At 38.4% G+C, this 6,593-nt stretch overlaps 1 pseudogene; it reads left to right on the forward strand.

Annotated features, from left to right (window-relative positions):
* The first annotated feature begins 1,396 nt into the window (after positions 1 to 1,396).
* On the forward strand, positions 1,397 to 1,581 carry LOC100477735 (annotated as a pseudogene).
* Positions 1,582 to 6,593: the final 5,012 nt, after the last annotated feature.

The raw sequence follows: 6,593 nt of genomic DNA on the forward strand, positions 1-6,593 counted from the left end.
CGGAACCCTGAAATGATGGAAGGTGACTGACCAAGCCTGCCAGAGCATTTATAAGCAGAAGTTCGATGAGCTTCTATCATTTGTATTGATGCTTTCAAAAGCAAGCTGAAATTAAAATGGGAACTTAGCTCTCCACGTGATTTAATCCAACTCTGGGCTCATGGTGGAAAAATATGGAAACAGTTCTCAAGTGTAAAGACAGGCAAGAAAACAAAACAAATAAAAAAATGCAAGAATCACTGTTGTCTTCCACACTAAATCAATACAGTACATTGTTATTCTGTCCTTTTATCGAAATTCTACTCTCTCCAAAAAAGCATCTCAGCACAGCAGTACAGAGCTGCCAGCTCCTTCACAATGGTTTTTTTTCTGGTGTTAAATATGATACTATTTGAAGCAACTCAGCACCCTCTCAAGCTTGTCCCTAGGGATTCCAACTTCAAAGAGATTGTCTACACTAGTGCACACAGCAGAGTCTGCGAACTGTGGGTTGGTAAGTTGGCTACATCCTGCCACTGCAGCAGATCTATTTAAGGACTATGATCCTCAGATGGTTCTAGTCAACTTTTTAAGTAGATGAGGACTGAAGAACACCAATCAAATAGCTGTTACTATTTTCTGAAAACAGCAAATGCACTAAGAACAAGTAACCTGTGAATATTTGTTTGTTTAAAATATACAACTTATTATTAAGGGCAACATTAAAATGTCTTTATTTGGATTCTTGTGGGCTAAAATATACAGGTAGTTGCAGTAAGATTACCCCAAGAACCCCATTTAAAGGATAGAAGATTCAGCAACACCTGTGTGTGATAAAATGCAGACTAAACTGAAGTGCAAAAGAGTGCAAATATCATGCGGTCAGTATTTGGTGCACTATATCCGAAGACCTTTCAGAGGGAAACTAACATAGTTTTGGAAATAGCAGTGATACATATTAAATTGCCCAAATGGCATTATAATTTAGTTGTATTGAATTCTGCCTCAATAGACAAAACTTGCAAACCATGACAACAAAGGATTTTTGTCTAATTCCATTTGTCACCAGCAAGACTCCAAGACCTGACCTTTACTGCTCACCTGCATGTACCCACCAACCTTTGTCCCACATTTTCTTTAGGTTCTTCATTCCAGCTTATCTTTTAACTCAGGCAGAAGACCCACAGGCAAAGCATCCCGTGACAGAAATGGAAACTACCCCTGGCAAGCAGGAAGATTAAGAGCTCTGCAGGCCCAGACCACCCAGGCCAGCTTGAGCTCAACCCTGACTCATACTGAGGCGGACGGACCATGGAGTGACCAACAGTTGCCTCTGTGTCCTTAGAATGCTAAAGTCTCCATTCAAAGAGAAGCACAGACAGCCAAAGGAATTGGTGCCTTTTGCAAGACTGAAATCATGCCAGGTCCAGAAACTGATGCCCAATTCCACTTCACTGGTATCAAAAAATATTTCAACTCTTAACACTCTCACAGGCAGAACAAATTGTGTACTGACCACATACGGAGGCATTGCTTTGATGGTCTTATACTTCAAGTTAAGGTCTAAAAAAACACCGGCTGTGAAAGCAACATAAACGGATTTTTACCTATATCTCATCTGTTAAGTTCCCATGCCTGGAGCAGCTAATGTCAACTCATCATGAATTTGTACAATAAATTATGAACCTGGAAAAAACCCAAAAACAAAAAACCAAGAGGAGCACAAATGTCATGAACATACGATGTACGTACAGGCCTGTTTCCTCAGACCACATGCATGAGCGACATTTTGTGCTCCCTTCTATATACAATGACAAAACTCCCCTTTCTGAATATTCATCCTAACCCTAAATGAGAGAAACCCATTTACCCTTACTCAGGGGGTCATGACTTTGGAAGTTATTCCCTAGGACCTCCTTATTTGCTGCAAATAAAATTTCCTTGTGTGACAACTCTACTTGCTGTAGTTCCTATCTATAACTCACCAAGGAACAAACTCACATTAGCTGGATTACACATTCTCAGATGCCTTGGAAGTTTTAGGAAAGAATAAGAGAGAAAAACATGTCTATTTAAATGTCTATTTGGCGAAGCTGCAATGGGTTAAGCCATTTTGACTTGTATTCCTTCATTTCTGGCTAAATCTACGTCTGATCTGGGAAAAGTGGTAGAGTGCAGACTTCTGGGGATAATCTTGTAAAATGAGGAATCAACAGGCTAAAGAAACATAGTTTTTCTAACTCTTGCTTAATTGCTTTTTTATGATTAAAATGGAGTCTGAGATTTTGTTGTGGTTGCTGTTATATAACCTGCATTCCCTTTTAATTGTGTTCAAATGTACTTATTTATCAGAAAAGTTTGAAAGCGATATGGAATTATGCTGAGGACAATCAAATAAAATAAAAGGTTACAATTTCATGGCATGTTGAGTTCTGGTGAATTTGAGTTGTTTTTCATTAAGATTCTGGTCTGTATGTATTAGAAAAATAGTTAACCATGCTGCCTTACTTGGATTCTTGCCCATTTTGTCAAAAGGTGGAATTCAAATAAGAAAGTAAGTGTTCATAAACTGTGTTCAAATGGGACCAAATGTGCCCTCAGAATATGATTAAAAAGGGCCTTTTGTGATGATACATAGACACAGAAAAAAATTAATACTGCATACTCATGTGTTTTATTGGGTGAAATTCTGTAAGGTGAGTTTCATAAAACAAATTTCCAGCCTGTTTGTTCAGCTGGTTTGCCCATCACATGTAACATTTCTCACTGCACTAGCACGTATTCTAACTTTTACTTTTGGTTCAAATACTAAGACAATACACTATATTTTCCATCTACTGAAGCATTCCTAAAGCTGCACAAAGAAAATATGGTTTCAGATTAATGTCTTTGATCAGTCATTCACTTTTCATTGTTAGTCCACCCAAACTGCATTCCTAGTAAGTTATCTAGACACAGTTATGTAGCGAGGTCCATATGAACCAAGGGCCTAGAAACAACTGATAAACTATACACAGAAAAAAAAAAAAAAACCAAGAAAAAGAGGAATGGAGTATTTAGCTTCCATCCTTTAAGGCACAACTTAAATATACTTTACTTCAAGTCTTCAAGTAAAGACTTGAATCTCCTCAAAAGCAGTGACCTTTTTTCTCACTGAAGTTCAACAGTCCTTGTCAAAATTTTAATGAGCAGGCCTTTGATGGCAGGTTCCTTGAAGAAAGGGGCTCTGTCTGATTTATCCTCTTATTCACTACAGTGCCTCACAGGAGGAGGAACTTAATAAATACTAACTTATTAAATATTATTCAGTAAGTAAATAAAGACAAACCAATTTTAATGAAATGTCCCTTTAGCAATACCTACAAATTCCGTGTAACAATGTACGAACTAACTCCAAGTAATATCTTGCCACAAAAGACAGACATTTTATACATTAGCTCCTAATTCCTGGAACATAATTCACTAGGCAGGCATACAATTTGCTGGAGGGCTCCTCTCGGTCATCTAGAAGTTAGGCAGCACAATGGGGACTCAGAGATCAGGGTCCACTTATAGACATGTTTTAGCTGCACAGTTTTGAAAAACGTCATGTAACTTGTTGCCAACACTGCAAACATTAGGGGCTTCTACATATAAATTTGCATTTCCAGGTTATCTTGCAAAAGTGAAAAAACTGACCACCCTGGACTCACACGTCTGCATGGCAACATTTAGATGAAGCTAAGACACTGCTGAGCCCTTAGTTGGAGCACATGTTCTTCTCAGCACCAAGATCTACACCTACTAGTCTTCATTTAGCTGCATGAGTGCTCTAATCACCTGACTTAGTATATCACCTTTTCTAAGGCTTTAAAAAATTATTTTTTAAAATAGTTAATCAGGCAAGAATGCTAATTACTAGCTGTGGTAGGCTGAATACTGGATCCCCAAAAATGTCCAAGTCCTAATCTCCAGAATCTATGAATATGTTACTTTATAAGGCAAAAGGGATTTGCAGATATAATAAAATTAAGAACCTTGAGATGGAGAGATTATCTTGGATTATCGCATGCCTCTTTAAAAATAGAAGAAGGCAAAGAAATTACGACTTGAGAAAGTCTCAACCAGCCATTGCTAGCTTCAAAGATGGAGGAAGGGGCCATGAGACAAGGAACGCAGGCATCCTCTAGAAGCTAGGAAAAAAGGAAAGAGATTCTCCCCTAGAACATGTGGAAGTACATAGTCCTGCCAACACCTTGATTTTAGCCCACTGAGACCCATTTCAGGCCTCTGACCTCTGGATTTTAAAATAACAAATTTGTGTTAAGTTGCTAAACTTGTGATAATGTGTTACAGCAGCAAAAGAAAACTGATACAATATCTTACATATAATGTAAAGCATTGTTCAATTTAAGGTTCCTGAAGCAGTAGTTAGAGGAACTTATAAAGATGATGATATGGTGGTTGTAAATTAAATAATGAAGATTCAAGTAGGCAAATATATAACATTAAACTGAATCTAATTTCTAATTCCAAGCCCTGGTTTTCTTATATGAAAAATATACTCTAGTCACTTCTGGGTATTATCAGTCAGATTTTAATTTATTCTGTAAATTTAGGTTAAATACATAGTTATGTTTATATATTCTTTTATGCAACAACTATTTATTGAGGACTAACTGTGTGCTCCTGCTTTAGGCCCTGGGGATAAAAGGCTTAATAAGATAGCCAAAGCCTCTGGCTTCTTAGAACTGGTATTCTACTTGAGGATATAAAATAAATATACAAATGAATGTAGTATAAGTGTCGTGTTAAATGTGAGGAGGAAAAATAAGCCTGAGAAGGGGAAAAAGAACAATGCGAGTTTCTATTTTAGATAAATGTGGTATAATTAAAAGCATATACTTGGGGTGCCTGGGTGGCTCAGTGAGTTAAGGGTATGCCTTCAGCTCAAGTCATAATCCCAGGGTTCTGGGATTTAGTCCCACATTGGGCTCCTTGCTTGGCAGGGAGCCTGCTTCTCCCTCTGCCTGCCACTCCCCCGCTTATGCTCTCCCTCTCTCTGACACATAAATAAATAAAATCTTTAAAAAAATAAATAAAATAAAAACATATATTTGGTTTCTGTCCCCAGTTCCTGGCACAGAGATCCTAATAACCTTAGAATTTCCTGAGTGATAAGAGTGTTTTTTATTATTCCATGCCTAACTTTGAATCACACCTGAGTTCATGCTAATAGGGTGACTTGGAGGTCGGACAGGGCGAGGGTTGGGGCTAGGTAGCCACAGAGTGGGGCTGGTCACCAGTAAGACCAAGAGACTTGAGAGTTGGAACTTTTAGCCCTACCCACCCACTTCTGAGAAGGGGAGGGGGAGCTGGAGATTGAGCTCTACAACTGCTCTTGAACAAAGAGGTTCAGAGAGTGTCCAGGTTGGTGAATATATCAACATGCCAGGAGTGTAACATAGCCCAACTCCACAGCAACATAAGTTCCTGTTTTTGGGATCCTTCTGGACCTACCCTATGATCCTCTTCATCTGGCTGTTCCTTTGTATCCTTTATAAATGAAATGGTAAAACATAAATGATGTGTTTTCCTGAGTTCTGTGAACTATTCTAGAAATTATCAGATCTGGGAGGGGGTTGTAGAAACCCCCAATATACAGCTGATCAGTCAGAAGTACAAGTGGCCCAGGATATTGACTGGCATTTGTAGTAGGAAGCAGTCTTGAGCGACTGAGACCTTCCATCTGTGGGATCCATGCTGACTCTGGATAGTCAGCGGCAGAATTGGATTGAATTGATGGATACGTAATTGGTTTCAGAGAACTGGAAAATTGGTTACTGATATAAGAAAAGATACCACATATTTGGTGTCGGAGAAAAAAAGCCTTCCAACAGGATTATCAGAGAACATCTCTCTGAGGAAATGACATCTAAAAAGAAAATTCTGAGGAAGAATATTTTAGAGCTATAAAAGAGGAAGTGTAAAAATCTCAATATTTAAGGAATATAGCATGAGAGACAGGCAAAGATTATATCTTATAGGTACTTGTAAGCCATGATAAGAATTTTATTTTTACGTGTGATGTGAAAATTTTGAGAAAACTATGAAGTGGCCTATTTTATATTTTTAAAAGATTGGTTGCTATGTGGAGGACACACTCTAGGTGGGCAAGAATGAAAGAATGAGACACAGTTTAAGAAGCTGTTGTGATAACCTAAGAGGTGATGAAAAGTGGTTGGAAAGGGTTTATATTTTAGATACAGTGCTGACAGTAGTTCCTTAATGTAACTGATGTGGGTTATTAGTAAAGTAAGGATGATGTTTGGGTATAAACAATGAATGGCATGACAAGTTGTGCTATTCGTTGATTTAAGGCAGGCTGGAGGAGAAGCAGCACTGGGGGGTAGAGTCAGGGCCAGCTTCATAGGTATGAGGCCAATGCAGTCACATAGTTCTCCATTCCAAGAAGGGCCCCACGCTGGGGTTTAATGCCCGGTGTTGGCCATCTTCAAATTTTTAATAATTTTATCTTTGATTTTGTGTTTTCTAAGTGAAATCCAATGGGACACTGGAGCCTCAACTCACACGTAATTATGCCTCCTGCTGATACTCTGCTTCCCTAGGATGAA

The sequence above is a fragment of the Ailuropoda melanoleuca genome, chromosome 1 (genome assembly GCF_002007445.2).
Source record: "Ailuropoda melanoleuca isolate Jingjing chromosome 1, ASM200744v2, whole genome shotgun sequence".
NCBI classification, from domain to species: Eukaryota; Metazoa; Chordata; class Mammalia; order Carnivora; family Ursidae; genus Ailuropoda; species Ailuropoda melanoleuca.